General features: G+C 43.9%; 1 long non-coding RNA gene across 2 annotated transcripts in view; it reads left to right on the forward strand.

Moving 5' to 3' along the window:
- The window catches only part of LOC129050510 (uncharacterized), a 38,135-nt gene extending 33,804 nt beyond the window's left edge, over nucleotides 1-4,331 (forward strand). For both annotated transcript variants that reach the window (XR_008514203.2, XR_008514197.2), the window contains 2 exons: nucleotides 466-581; nucleotides 1,023-4,331. This is a non-coding gene — a long non-coding RNA (uncharacterized LOC129050510). The remainder of the gene's footprint in view (nucleotides 1-465; nucleotides 582-1,022) is intronic.
- Nucleotides 4,332-16,440: the final 12,109 nt, after the last annotated feature.

The raw sequence follows: 16,440 nt of genomic DNA on the forward strand, positions 1-16,440 counted from the left end.
ATTATTATTATTATTATTATTTTTTTTTTTTTTAGGTGGAATCTTGCACTGTCCCCCAGGCCGGAGTGCAGTGGCATGATCTCCGTTCACTGCAACCTCTGCCTCCCGGGTTCAAGCGATTCTCCTGCCTCAGCCTCCCGAGTAGCTGGGATTACAGGCGCACGCCACCATGCCCAGCTAATTTTTTGTATTTTTAGTACAGACGGGGTTTCACTATGTTAACCAGGCTGGTCTTGAGCTCCTGACCTGGTGATCCGCCCGCCTCAGCCTCCCAAAGTGCTGAGATTACAGGTGCAGGCCACCACACCTGGCCAGTTGCTTAGATTATTAAGTCCTAGGCTTTGTCCTTGCTTTTCTCCACCCATTCATTGCAAGAGATGTTTGCTTATTTATATAAACCAAAGAGGCCTTTTCCTTTTCATAACCTGGAATTTTTTTTTTTTTTTTTTTTTTTTTTTGAGATAGTCTTGCTCTGTTGCCCCAGCTGAAGTGCAGTGGCATGATCTCGGCTCACTGTAACCTTTGCCTCCCGGATTCAAGCAATTCTTCTGCCTCAGCCTCCCAAGTAGCTGGGACTACAGGTATGTGCCACCATGCCTGACTAATTTTTGTATTTTTAGCAGAGATGGGGTTTCGCCATGTTGGCCAGGCTGGTCTCAAACTCCTGACCTTAGGTGATCCACCCACCTTGGCCTCCCAAAGTGCTGGGATTACAGGCGTGAGCCATTGCACCTGGCCCCATAACCTGGATTTTAATTGCATGTTACTGGCCCTAAGTTGTTTATTATCCTGTAGCACATCCATGGAGCTTGGCAATAGCCACCAATTCCATCATCCTCATAGCTACAAGTACCTGGCACATTGTGCCCTTAGAGTATCCAGTTCTACTGGTACATTCTCCCAATTTGCTGCCATTTGTCTGTGCTCTGCCCACCTCCACTAATGGGATCCTCATCGTCAGATGGGTGGTGAACCAGTTCCAAACCCCATCTTACCATCTCCTTTCTCGTCTACTTTGGTAGCAACTGTGGAAGACCAGATTCTCAAGAAGGAGTTGCTGAGATAGAGTTTGGGATGCAAAATGTTTATTAAAGATCCATACCTGTGAAAGGAAGGAAGAGAAAGCAGGACTGGGCAGAGGGAAAGTCAACCTGTGCTGCAGGCTCGACCAAGCTCAGCCAATCAGCAGGTAACTCTAGAATGAGAAGTGCTCATCAGGGCTTTCTAGCATCAAGTCTAAATGGCTGGACCTTTATACCTCTGCCTTGCTCGGTCACCAGATGTGGGCTACCCCAGGAAGGGCATGACCTCAGGTGAGGCAGCCCTGCAGCTGAAGCAGGCTCTGAAGGAACTGAAAGCTGGTATTGTCTGCTGCCCTCTCTCTGCAGCTAGGCAGCAGGTCCTTTCTTGAAGGTGATCTGGGCAACACATCACCATGTGTCTCACAATGACATACAGACATGAAGGGACATAAATCCTAAGTATACAATTTGGTGAACTCACCCAGCTCAAAAAGTAGAAATTATCTGCATCACAGAAACCCCATTTATTCCTCTTCTCAGTCAATCTCTCTTCCCAAGGTAACCACTATCCTTCTTCTATCACCATAGACTCATTTACCTGCTTTTTAAATTTTTAACTGTGGTCAAATACACATAATATAAAACTTACCATGTAAGCCATTTTTAAGTGTGCAGTGCAGCAGTGTTAAATACATTCACATTGTTGTGCAACTAATCTCCAAAACTCTTCATCTTGCAAAACTAAAACTCTGTACCCATGAAACAAATCCCCATTATCTTTTCCCAAGCCTTTACTACCTACCATTCTACCCTTCTACTTTCTTTTTTTTCTTTTCTTTCCTTTTTTTTTTTTTTTTTTTTTTTGAGAGAGAGTCTCGTTCTGCCACCCAGGCTGGAGTGCAGTGTTGTAATCTCGGCTCACTGCGACCTCTGCCTCCCGGGTTCAAGTGATTCTCCTGCCTCAGCCTCCTGAGTAGCTGGGACTACAGGTGCCCGCCACCATGCCCAGCTAATCTTTGTATTTTTAGTACAGACAGAGTTTCACTTTGTTGGCCAGGCTGGTCTTGAACTCCTGACCTTGTGATCCGCCCACCTTGGCTTCCCAAAGTGCTGGGATTACAGGCGTGAGCCACCATGCCTGGCCTACCATTCTACTTTCTGTGTCTATAAATCTGACTGCTCAAAGTACTTCATACAAGTGGAATCATACAGTATGCATCTTTCTGTGCCTGGCTTATTTTACATAGCCTAATATCCTTAAGTTTCAGCCGTGGTGTAACATGTGACAGGATTTCCCTCCTTTTTAAGGCCGACTAATATTCCACTGCATCTTGCTGGGCACAGTGGCTCATGCCTGATATCCCAGCACTTTGGGAACTTGAGGTGGGTGAATCACTTGAGGTCAGGAGTTTGAGACCAGCCTGGCCAACATGGTGAAACCCCATCTCTACTAAAAATACAAAATTAGCCAGGTGTGGTGGCGCATGCCTGTAATCCCAGCTATTTAGGAAGGTGAGGCAGGAGAATGGTTTAAACCCAGGAGATGGAGGTTGCAGTGAGCTGAGATGGCGCCATTGCACCCCAGCCTGGGAAACAAGGGTAAAACTACGTCTCTAAAAAAATAATAATAAAAAAATTCCACTGCATCTATATGACACATTTTGTTTATCCATACATTCATCAGTGGACACTTGGGTTGCTTCCACCTTTTGGTTAGTATAAATAATACTGCTATGAACACAATTAGATTGTTTACCTGCTTTTGAGCTTTTCATATAAATGAAATGAATTCTACCATGTGTATTACTTTATGTTTGGTTTCTTTCCCTCAACATTATGTTTGTGAAATTCATCCGTCTTATTACATGTAGCAATAGTTTACTTTTCTCATTGATATACAGTAGTCCATTGTATAATCACATCTCAATCTGTTTATTCCATCTACCAGTGATGGACATTTAGGTTGTTTCCAGGTTGTATCTGTTATGAATAGTGCTGCTATAAACATTCTTGTTGGTGTCTTTTATTATACACATGTATGCATTTCTAGATGTAAACACCTAGGAGTTAAATTGCTGGGTCATAGATTATGTTTGTTTAGTTTTACTAGACACTGCCAAATAGTTTTCCAAGATGACTATACCAATTTACCTCCTCCGGAACACTGAATGAGCATTCCAGTTGTTTGGTATCCTCAATAACACTTGATATCAGCGGTTACTTTAATTTTAGTCATTCTCATTAGTGTAAAGTGGTATCTCATTGTGGTTTTAATTTGTATTTCCCTAATGACTAATGAGGTTGAAAGACTTTTTATGTTTATCAGTCAATTGGATGTGAAGCGCTTGTTCATGTTTCTTGCCCTTAATTTAGTTGTCTGTTTTTTTCCTTATTGATTGTAGTATTGTGGTATATGTATGTATTTTTCCAAGGGTGATTCTCCAGATGGCATGGGCTTGCTCCAGAACCCCAGTGAACCTGTTAGGACTTGCCACAAATTACACACAGTGTCTTCTCCCATCTCCTACACAAATGTGTGGGTGTGTATGTGTATGTATGTTTTGTTGTTGTTGTTGTTGTTTTTAAGATAGAATCTCATTCAGCTGCTTAGGCTAGAGTGTGGTGGTGCAATCATAGCTCACAGCAACCTTGACCTCCTGGGCTCAAGTGATCCTCCCACATCAGCCTCACGAGTAGCTGGAACTACAGGTGCCTGCCACCACACCCAGGTACTTTTTTAAAATTTTTTGGACAGGGCGCAGTGGCTCATGCCTGTAATACCAGGACTTTGGGAGGCCAAGGTGTACACATCATCTGAGGTCAGGAGTTCGAGACCAGCCTGGCCAACTTGGTGAAACCCCATCTCTACTAAAAATACAAAAATTAGCCGGGCGTGGTGGCGGGCGCTTGTAGTCCCAGCTACTTGGGAGGCTGAGGCAGGAGGCGGAGGTTGCAGTGAGCCAAGATTGCACCACTGCACTCCGGCCTGGGCGACAGAGCAAGACTCTGTCTCAAAACAAAACAAAACAAAACAAAACAAAACAACAACAAAAAATTGTTTTTGGAGAAATGAGGGTCTCCCTATGTTGCCCAGGCTGGTCTTCAACTCCTGGGCTCAAGTGATCCTTCTGCCTTAGCCTCCCAAACTGCTGGGATTATAGGCATGAACCACCAGCCTGCATGTATTCTTGACAAGGGCTCGAAGTTGAACATGTGGATTGCAAATATAGTCTCCCTCTCTACAGTTTGCCTTTTTTCCCTCTTAATGGTGTCTTTTGATTAGTTCTTCATTTTAATAAATTCAAATTACCAATCCTTTTCTTTATGACTAGTGCTTTTTGTGTTCTGCTCACTAATTATTTTTAAAATACACAAAAGAGTAAACATACACCTATCGACATAAAAATATTCTTCTGTGAACCACCTGCGATTATACTGTGTAACACTACTGGCCTCTCGGATGAAGCCCAACTGCCTACCGTGAAACACCTGATCAAGCTCCTGCCAAGCCCTCCAGCCCCGTCCCACTGCTCCCTGCCCTGCACTTCATCCTTCCACTAACCAAGCAGCTGTCACGCAGCATGGCATTGCTAACCACCCTGCCTTTGCACCAGCAGTGTGGAAATAACAGTGTGTCGGACACTGTGGCCCACCCTCCTTCTTCCCTTTCCCACCAGAGCCCTGACTTTGCACAGGTGTGTACTCTCCCCCACATAGCCCTGTGCTTCAGGGCAAGATGCCCCCACCTGAGCCACAGGAAGGGCATCCTGATGGCCTAATCCAATCGTGGTTCCACATTCCTCCTGCCATGGACATGGGACCCAATTCTAGCTAATAAGATGTAAGAGGCTCCTGGGAAAGTCATCCTTGTTCCTGCCAAAGAGAACAGGAAGAGTTAGATCACTACTCATGTTGGATGTCGTCAGGCTGGATGATAAATCCCATACACTGAGGACAGCACTGAGACTTGTCTGATAGAAGCTGGGCCTTTGGTGACATGGAGTGCCAGTGATCATATTCTGCCTAAAGAACAACCTTCTGGCTGGGCATGGTGGCTCACATTGTAATCCTAGCACTGTGGGAGGCCAGGACAGGAGGATCGCTTGAGCCCAGGAGGTAAAGGCTGCAGTGAGCCATGTTCATGCCACTGCACTACAGCCTGGGCAACAGAGCAAGACCCTGTCTCGAAATAATAAAATAATAATTTTTAAAAATACAAAAATTAGTCAGGTATGGTGGTGCATATTTCCCAACTACTTGGGAGGCTAAGGCAGTAGAATCACTTGAACCCAGGAGATGGAGGTTGCAGTGAGCAGAGATTGGGCCACTGCACTTCAGCCTGGGTGACAGAGCAAGACTCCATTTCAAAAATAATAATAATACTTTAAAGGCCAGGAGCAGTGGCTCATGCCTGTAATCCCGGCACTTTGGGAGGCTGAGGTGGGTGGATCACTTAAGGTCAGGAGTTTGAGACCAGCCTAGCCAACATGGTGAAACCTTGTCTCCACTAAAAATACAAAAATTAGCTGGGCGTGGTGGTGCGCGCCTGTAGTCCCAGCTACTCAGGAGGCTGAGGCATGTGAATCGCTTGAACCCAGGAGGCGGAGGTTGCAGTGAGCCGAGATCGTACCACTGTACTCCAGCCTGGGCAACAACATGAGCGAGACTCCATCTCAAAAAAAGATAAATAAAAATAAATAAATAAATAAATAAATAAAAGTGTAATCTGAGGCTTGGCATGGCATGGTGGTTCACACCTGTGATCTCAGCACTTTTGGAGGCCAAGGCAGGTGGCTGTCTGAAATAATAATAATTTTTAAAAACCAACTTTCTGCTGGTCTACATTTCCTTATGATTGAAGTCAGTTTGAATCATGGTTTCTGTCCCTTTTAACTGAAAGCACCTCACTATTAGGACCTTAACTGACCTTGGATGAATTACTGAATGTGGATGTATTTGGTGTGTTATGATGTTTAGGACCAGCTTCATGGGTGTGCAACCTGTGCTGTCACACCAGGCCCACATTTAGTAGGGCCCCACACTTGGTTTAATGTTCTGCTTTCATGGTTTTGAAATTCTTTATATATATATATATTATATATATATATTTTATTATACTTTAAGTTCTAGGGTACATGTGCACAACGTGCAGGTTTGTTACATATGTATACATGTGCCATGTTGGTGTGCTGCACTCATTAACTCATCATTTACATTAGGTATATCTCTGAAATTCTTAATAACTTACGAACAAGGAGCCCTGCATTTTCTTTTTTCTTTTTCTTTTTCTTTTTTTTTTTTTTTTGAGATGGAGTTTCACTCTGTTGCCCAGGCTGGAGTGCAATGGCACGATCTTGGCTCACTGCAGCCTCTGCCTCCTGGGTTCAAGTGATTCTCCTGCCTCAGACTCCTGAGTAGCTGCGATTACAGGCATGTGCCACCACACCCAGCTAATTTGGTATTTTTTAGTAGAGATGGGGTTTCTCCATGTTGGTCAGGCTGGTCTCGAACTCCCGACCTCAGGTTATCCGCCTGCCTCAGCCTCCCAAAGTGCTGGTATTATAGGCGTCAGCCACCGCGTCTGGCCTGGGCCCTGCATTTTCATTTTGCACTGGGCCCTCCTAATTATGTAGTTGGTCCTGGTGATGTGACATTTCTTATCTCCTTGTTTTTCTTTTTCTGCCCTTTCAATCTTTGAATCTGCACAGCTTCATCCACAAGACTCTAATTCACATGCTTCATCTGCCAAATCCACCAGCTTAACTGCAAAATGAGGAGGTTGAACCATTATCTGATCTCCATGGATACCTTTTAGAACTGTTAAGAATTCACCACTGGGCATGGTGGCTCACGCCTGTAATCCCAGCATTTTGGGAGGCTGAGGTGGGCAGATTGCTTGAGCTCAGGAGTTCGAGACCAGCCTGGACAACATGGTGAGACCCCATCTCTACAAAAAATACAAAACTTAGCCAGGTGTGGTGGTGTGTGCCTATAGTTCCAGCTACCTGGGAGGCTGAAGTGGGAGGATGGCTTGAGACTGGGAGGCAGAGATTGCAAGGAGCCGAGATCGAGCCACTGCATTCCAGCCTGGGTGACAGAGCAAGAGCCTGTCTAAAAAAACAAAAAACAAACAAACAAAAAAACTTAAACTTTCTTGCAGATGAGCAGTCTGTGTTAAAAAAGAAAAAAAAAAAAAAGGAAAAAGAATTCAACTTTCTCCCCAGCCATTTTGGTAAGCAATGACTTTTCAGTATTCCAGAAGGCAAAATTCAAGCGCCCTGGCCTGGCATTCAGTATCTTGTTCCATATATTGTTCTTGTTACTTTCTGACACCAGCACCCATTACTCCCCAATGAGAATTACCCACTTTAACTAAAATGATGATGATGATAATAATAACAATAATAGTGAAAACAATGCATTCAAATAATGGTTTATAGACTGTATTCATACATATTTACATTTGTTCCTCACAATAATTCTGTGAGATATTATGTGAAAAATAATTACTCTGGACCTTAATTCTACTACAAATAGAATTTACTAACAAGCACTATATCTCATGCAAAAGTTCAGAAATTTAGTAAGTGTAGTTAATTACTAGTCATTTATGACAACTTTTTTTTTTTTTCTGGAGACAGGATCTTGCTCTGTTGCCCAGGCTGGAATATAGTGGCAAGAGTGATCCTCCTGGGCTCAAGTGGTCCTCCTGCCTCAGCCTCTCAAGTAGCTGGGACTACAGACATGTGCCACCATGGGTGGCTATTTTTTAAATTTTTGTAGAGACAGAGTCTTACTATGTTGCCCAGGCTGGTCTCAAACTCCTGGGCTCAAGCCATCCTCCCACCTTGGCCTCCCAAAGTGCTGGGATTACAGGTGGGAGCCACTGCACCTAGACTTATTACAACTTTTTATTTGAAATAATTTCAGACTTACAAAATGATTTCAGGAAAGGTCAAAGACATCCCATGTACTTTTTTTTTTTTTTTTTTTTTGAGACAGAGTCTCACTCTGTAACCCAGGCTGGAGTGTGGCGATGTGATCTCGCCTCATTGCATCCTCCGTCTCCCAGGTTCAAGCAATTCTCCTGCCTCAGCCACCTGAGTAGCTGGGATTACAGGCACCTGCGACCATGCCCAGATAATTTTTGTGTGTTTTTGTTGTTGTTGTTTTGTTTTGTTTTGTTTGAGACAGAGTCTCACTCTGTTGCCCAGGCTGGAGTGCAGTGGTGCAATCTCAGCTCACTGCAACCTCCACCTCCTGGGTTCAAGTGATTCTTCTCCCTCAGCCTCCTGAGTAGCTGGGACTACAGGCATGTGCCACCACACCCTGCTAATTTTTATATTTTTAGTAAAGATGGGGTTTCACCATATTGGCCAGGCTGGTCTCGAACTCCTGACCTCATGATCTGCCTGCCTCGGCCTCCCAAAGTGCTGGGATTACAGGCATGAGCCACAGTGCCCGGCCTGTTTTCTCGTTTTTTTTTTTTTTTTTTTTTTTGTAGAGACGGGCTTTCACCATGTTGGCCAGGCTAGTCTTGAACTCCTGGCCTAAAGCGATCTGCCCGCCTTGGCCTCCCAAACTGCTGGGATTACAGGCGTGAGCCATGGCACCCGGCCCCATATACCCTTTATTCAGATTCTCAAAATGTTAACATTTTACCACATTTGCTTTATCATTTTCTTTTTTTCTTTTTTTTTCCCAAGACTGAGTCTTGCTTTGTCACCCAGGCTGGAGTGCAGTGGCGTAATCATGGCTCACTGCAAACTGTCTCCCAGGTTCAAGCAATTCTCCTGCCTCAGGCTCCCAAGTAGCTGGGATTACAGGTGTGTGCCACCACACCTGACTAATTTTTGTATTTTTAGTAGAGACAGGGTTTCACCATGTTGGCCAGGCTGGTCTTGAACTTCTGACCTTGCGATCTGCATGCCTCGGCCTCCCCAAGTGCTGGGATTACAGGCATGAGCCACCGCGCCCGGCCCCATATAACGTTTATTCAGATTCTCAAAATGTTAACGTTTTACCACATTTGCTTTATCATTTCTCTGTCTTTCTCTCTCTCTCTCTCTCTCTCTCTCTCTCTCTCTCTATATATATACACACACACACACACAGGTAATATATATGCATGCAGACATATATACACACACAAATATATTATGATATATGAAATTATTTTTCCAGAACCATTTGAGAATAAATTGCAAACAGGATGAAATTCTATCTCTAAATACTTAAGTATGTGTTTCCTAAAACAAGAATATTGTATTCTCTTGTATAACAATAGCACAATTATAAAATAAAAATAATAACATTGATATAATAATATTACCTAACCCACAGACCTTATTCAGATATCCTCCACTGTCTTGATAATGTTTTCCACAGCAAAAAGAAAAGTTATTTTTCTAAGGTCAGGCATGGTGACTCACACCTGTAATCTCAGCACTTTGGGAGGCTGAGGTGGACAGATCATCTGAGGTCAAGAGTTTGAGACCAGCCTGGCCAACATGGTGAAACCCTGTCTCTACTAAAAATACAAAACTTAGCCAGGCATGGTGGTGCGCACCTGTAGTCCCAGCTACTCGGGAGGCTGAGGCAGGAGAATCACTTGAACCTGGGAGGCGGAGGTTGCAGTGAGCTGAGATAGCATCACTGAACTCCAGCCTGGGCGACAGAGCGAGACTCTGTCTCAAAAACAAGAAAGAAAAATTATTTTTCTGGCTCAGGATCCAATCCAGGATCACACACTGCACTTAGTTGAAAAGTCTCTTTAGTTTCTTTTAATCTGGAATAATTCCTCAGTCTGACTTTGCCTCCCACGATCCTTTGTCATTTGAAGAATACAGGCCAGATACTTTGTATGAGGTTCTTGTTTTAGGTTTATCTGTTTTTTCCCCACATGATTAGATTCAGGCTATACATTTTTGGCAGGAATATTCTAAAACTGATGCTGTGTTCTTGGTTTATTAAATCAGGAGGCACATGATATCTATTTGTCACATTACTGACTACTGGTGATGTTAATTTTTATTTTTAGGTCAAGGTGGTGTCTGCCAGTTTTCCACTTTAAAGTTATTCTTTGTCCATTTTTAGTTAATAAGTATCTTTTTTTTTCTTTTTTTAGAGACAGGGTCTCACTCTGTTGCCCAGGCTGAAGTGCAATGGTGCAATCATAACTCACTGCAGCCTCAAATTTCCGGGCTCCAGTGATCCTCCCACCTCATCCTCCTGAGTAACAAGGACTATCGGCACACCACCAGGCCTGGCTAATATTTTATTTTTGTAGAGACAGGTCTTGCTATGTTACCCTGGCTGATCTCCAACTCCTGGCCTCAAGTAATCCTCCCAACTTGGCCTCAACCTCCCAAAACTCTGGGATTATAGGCATGAACCACCATGCCCGGCCAATAAGTATCCTGTGGGGAGATATTTTGAGAGTATATCCTGTTCCTCATAAAACTTTTACCCACTAATCTTAGCATCCATTGCAAAAATTACAAAGTCTTTCATTGAAAAAGTATACACAAGCCAATGGCTTAAAAATTCAAAACAATACAGTGAACGAGTATGTATACATACTCACTTTTTGTTGTATAAAAAAAGAGAAAGAAATAGAGTAAATAGTATAGTGGAAAGTAAATCTCCTGATATTAGATCCTCAGATCCTTCCTCCTGTTACTTGTTTGTGTCTTTGTGGCAGACACAATGCCATATGATATTGAACCTCATTTCATTTCCTTTTTTCTGGGCATAAAGGATGACAACATTTCCTGTCCTGCTTTGCGGTGAGGCTGAGACCATAAGTCTAGTTCTGGCTCAAGGGCTATGAACAGAAATGATATTGGGCACTCTTGGGCCAAAGCATGTAGTGCCATTTTATGACTCCCCAGCTCTCTCTTCCCCTGCTGCAGCAATTGTGAAAGCCATGCATTTAGATGGTGAAGCCACAAAATGGAAACAGCCTGGATCCCTGAGTCACCAGATGCAGAAACAGCTGCCCTGAAAAGTTGTCCATCTTGCAGTATACATGCCCATGTACAAGAAATACAAGCCTTTTCTGGCCGGGCGCGGTGGCTCACGCCTGTAATCCCAGCACTTTGGGAGGCCGAGGTGGGCAGATCATTTGAGGTCAGGAGTTCGAGATCAGCCTGGCCAACATGGTGAAACCCCGTCTCTACTAAAAATATAAAAATTAGCCAGGCATGGTGGCAGGCACTTGTAATCCCAGCTACTCAGGTGGCTGAGGTAGGAGAATCGCTTGAACCTGGGAGGCAGTGGTTGCAGTGAGCCGAGATCACACCATTGCACTCCAGCCTGGGTGATAAGAGCAAAACTCTGTCTCAAAAAAAAAAAAAAAAGCCTTTTCTGTGGTGAAGAAATGAGATTTAAGTTTAAGATATTTGAGATTTTTCTTTGTATTATTTTTTTTCCTTAGAGGTAGTTGTGGGGTGGGGGTGGGGGTCTTGCTATCTTGCCCAGGCTGGACTCAAACTCCTGGGTTCAAGCAATCCTCCAGTCTCAGCCTCCCAAGTAGCTGGGACTATAGGTACACACCACCACACCAGCTTCTTTGAGATTTTTGTACATTGGGATATATAGCTTATTCTTTTTAAGATTTGCCAAGTGTTCCATTGTATGACTATAATATATTTAGGAGGTACATTTCTTTAATTTAAATTTTTGAATTGATATTACATACCATATGGTTTTAAATTAAAATGGTTCAAAAAAGTATATATGTGAAAAATTCTCACTCTCATTGCTGCCCTGAGCCAACAAATTCCCCACCAAAGGTAACCAATATTCCCTGTTCCTTATGTGTACTTCCAGAGATATGTCGTACATAGGATATTTAAAGGAACCTCACTCGTCTCAAGTTTGGCTGAGACACCAAAACAATAAGGTCATGCTTCAAAGTTACGGGCAAGTCCACCAACACAGGATTTGCAAAAGGAGATTATAGAAAACCAGTTTTCATGCCAGGCGTGCTGGCTCACGCCTGTAATCCCAGCACTTTGGGAGGCCGAGGCAGGCGGATCACGAGGTCAGGAGATCGAGACCATGCTGGCCAATATGGTAAAACTCCATCTCTACTAAAAATACAAAAATGAGCTGGATGTGGTGGTACGCGCCTGTAAATCCAGCTACTTGGGAGGCTGAGGTAGGAGAATCACTTGAACCCAGGAGGCAGAGATTGCAGTGAGCCCAGATAGCGTCACTGCACTCTAGCCTGGCGACAGAGCAAGACTCCATCTCAAAAAAAAAGGAAAGAGAAAAAGAAAACCAGTTTTCAATCTTCATTCACTACCCATCAGCAGCCTGCAAAAGATGTTGAAGAGATTGAAAAAAAAAAAGAGATTCAAGGTTTTAGAAAAAGCTATTGCTGAACTGAGTCACTGAGTCATTGCCTCCACCCCAGCCTCATCCTAAGGGGTACATGCCCCTCACCTCACAATAAAACGAATTTTACTGTGATCACATAGTAGAATATGTGTTTCTTCCTCTTTGAGAGGCACGGTGGGCTGAAGTCTGAGTTATGCCTGGGATGTGTAAAGGGTTAAGGGTTAATGCAGGCATCCTGTGGGGAAGAGAAGAGGCTATGATTTGGGATATAGCAGCACTTGCAACAATGGGTCAAATGAACATATTTTCTCTAATCTAAGTATGATACAAACATGCAAGAGCTCTGGAGAAGCATTGCCTTGGATCCTGTTCAAGAAAGCTGCCTGGAAAGTAAGTGGACTTCAGCAGAAGGAAGGTGGAGGCATAGCACCAGATGCCTAGAGTCTCAAGAAAGAATTGTAAATAAACAACTGTAAAAGCCATGTATTCATCTATGCAGGAGAAACTGCAGGCCAAGTTGGTGGCTCACGCCTGTAATCCCAGCACTTTGGGAGGCCAAGGCGGGCAGATCATCTGAGGTCAGGAGTTCAAGACCAGCCTGGCCAAGATGGTGAAACCCCGTCTCTACTAAAAATACAAAAATTAGCTGGGCGTGGTGGCGGGCGTCTGTAATTCCAGGTACTCAGGAGGCTAAGGCAGGAGAACCACTTGAACCCAGGAGGCGGAGGTTGCAGTGAGCCAAGATCGCACCATTGCACTCCAGCCTGGGTGACAGAGGGAGACCTCGTCTCAAAAAAAAAAGAAAGCTGCCTGGAAAGTAAGTGGACTTCAGCAGAAGGAAGGTGGAGGCGTAGCACAAGATGCCTAGAGTCTCAAGAAAGAATTGTAAATAAACAACTGTAAAAGCCATGTATTCATTTATGCAGAAGAAACTGCAGGCGGGGCACGGTGACTCATCCCTGTAATCCCCACACTTTGGGAGGCCAAGGTGGGTGGATCACTTGGGGTCAGGAGTTTGAGATCAGCCTGGCCAACATGGTGAAACCCCATCTTAAAAAAAAAAGAAACTGCAGAGATGAGATCCCCAATGATGGGAAGAGGAAGCTTTAAGGAACTCAGAAATACAGCCCACATACAAAAAGAGTAAGCCTTAAACACCTGCCAGAGTACAGATGCCATCCATGACAGTACTAGTCAAGTGTGAACTTTACCGTCTCCTTTATTACTTTCTCCATATGTTCCAACCTTAACAGGCCTTATGGCTGTGTGATTCATTCACTGCTAAAGGGTGCCTAAATGAAGGCGCATATGGTGGCTGCAACCCAGTCTGAGTTCCATTCTCCAAACTGTATGCCCTGGCATGGGGTTGTATCTATTTGGAATTAAGAGCAGTGTTTTCCTAATTCACACAGTGGTACAGTTCTCTCACCATGGGGCTGCATACACCCAGAAGGGGAACATATTCCTACAGAGGCACCAGATGGACTAGCAGCCACCCAGTTTGGAGGGTCTCAGAGACAGTGACTAGCAAGAGGAGGAGAGGAGGGGAAGCACTGAATGAGGAAGGAGCTGAGCTGGCCACACACTCCTTTTCCATAGTAGGTGACCCACCTCATAGAGGCCCAATCTGGGAAAGAGGGTGGAGCCTCTGTATAAATGAATTTTACAGTAATGGATGTTAGAGGGGGCTGGAAGTTTTTTTTTTATCACTTAACTGATATTATTTGGGAAACTAGCATGACAGGAGAACTTTTTTTTTTCTTTTTCTTTTTTTTTTTTTTTTTTGAGACAGAGTCTCACTCTGTCGCCAGGATGGAGTGCGGTAGTGTGATCTGGGCTTACTGCAACCTCCGCCTTCTGGGTTCAAGCAATTCTCCTGCCTCAGCCTCCCAAGTAGCTGGGACTATAGGTGCGTGCCACCACGGCCAGCTAATTTTTGTGTTTTTAGTAGAGACAGGGTTTCACCATGTTGACCAGGATGGTCTCGATCTCTTGACCTCATGACCCACCTGCCTTGGCCTCCCGAAGTGCTGGGATTACAGGCGTAAGCCACCTCGCCCGGCCAGGACTTTTTTTTTTTTTGAGATGGAGTCTCTGTCGCCCAGGCTGGAGTGCAGTGGCGTGATCTTGGCTCACTGCAACCTCCACCTCCTGGGCTCAAGCAGTTCTACTGCCTCAGCCTTATAAGTAACTAGGATTACAGCATGTGCCACCATGCCCAGCTAATTTTTGTATTTTTAGTAGAGACGGGGTTTTGCCTTGTTGGCCTGGCCGGTCTCGAACTCCTGACCTCAGGTGATCCACCTGCCTCGGCCTCCCAAAGTGCTGGGATTACAGACATGAGCCACTGCGCCCAACCTAGGAAGACTTTTAATACTTATGAGTAACCATAAAAGTTGAGGGATTTGACCACGGTTTTATCTAAGGGGGCACGGGAAAACTAGCCCCAAAGAATACATTAAAAGGCCAGTGAAAGATAAAAGTTAAGATTTTTCTGATTCATACTCTGTAGTGGAGACTCCCTACTAATAGGCATTCTATCCTTTAGGCACAAAGCTAGGCTCTGTTTCCCAGCATACTTTGCAGGTTGGTATAATCTTTGTTTTGTTTTGTTTTGTTTTGTTTTGTTTTGTTTTGAGACAGAGTCTCGTTCTGTTGCCCAGGCTGGAGTGCAGTTGCTAGATCTTGGCTCACTGCAACCTCCACTTCCCAGGTTCAAGAGATTCTCCTGCCTCAGCCTCCTGAGTAGCTGGGATTACAGGCGTGCACCACCACACCCACATAATTTTTGTATTTTTAGTAGAGACAGGGTTTCACCATGTTGGCCCAACTGGTCTCGAATTCCTGACCTTAAGTGATCACCCGCCTTAGCCTCCCAAAGTGTTGGGATTACAGGCTTGAGCCACTGCACCCAGTTGGGTATAATCTTTTTATTAAATTTTCTCCAGTGAAATGCAAAACAGGTTTGGGTTAATACGACGGGTACGACTTGCAGAACTGGCCTATAACCGCACCCCCACCCATAACACTCTTCTATTTTTTTCCCGCCTTTTGCCAACTTAATGTAGAGGATGGCAAGGGCTCAAGTGATGACAGATAGAAACCTGGGTCTGTGGATGATGGCGAAGAGGAGAGCTGCCCCACCAAGCCAAACAACTGTCCAAGACTACTATGTGAACAGGAAATAAACCTCTATTTTGTTAAGGCATTATATTTTAGTTTTGCTCATGTTAAAAGAATCACAAATCTTTCAAATCTGGAAAACAAAAGTAGAATTCATTTCTTGCTGGGCAAGGGAGAACTGCAAAGATACATGTAATCCCTGTGAACAAAGTAAAAAATAGGTTTATATGGGATTTTAGGAAAATATAAGTGATTGGTTTTGGCTCAAAGTGAGTAGGGTTAGTCACTGATTAGATAGGTTTCAAAAACAGGTGACCTATTGGTGTAAGGTTTGATGACTGTAGGTGATTCAGCCCAAGACTGATATTGATTCATCTTATAGTTTCCTGTGTAAATGCCTGCAGACATTAGCTAGGTTCTTCAGGCAAGAATGGAATTTTCTATTCTCATCTCCCATTTTGCCCCTGCTTGACAGGTCATGGAAGAGGCCATTAAATACTGTCTAGAACAGTGGTGGGCAACTTTTTTTCTGTAAAGGGACAAAACATAAATATTTTAGGTTCTGTGAGTCCCACTGACTCTATCATAACAACTTAATTCTGCTGCTGTAGCACAAAAACAGCACAAATGATTCATAAATGAATAGGTGTGGCTGTGTTTCAATAAAACTTTACTTACAAAAACAAGTGGTGGGCCAGACTTGACTCATTGGCCATAGTTTGCTAGCCCCTGGTCTAGAACTCTAGATGTAGTCCACTGACATGGTTTTCCTTAGGGGGTGAAATGGTGGCTGTGGTGATCATCATGATTTCATTTTGTTTTTGATTCAGGATCATCTGTTGCACCATCTGATGAGACAGCCAACACATAGTAAAGTTTAAAATTCTGGACACCAGCTAGACAGTATATAAATACAACATTAAAATATATGCCAAGCACAGTGGCTCAC

Source organism: Pongo abelii, chromosome 16, assembly GCF_028885655.2.
Source record: "Pongo abelii isolate AG06213 chromosome 16, NHGRI_mPonAbe1-v2.0_pri, whole genome shotgun sequence".
NCBI classification, from domain to species: Eukaryota; Metazoa; Chordata; class Mammalia; order Primates; family Hominidae; genus Pongo; species Pongo abelii.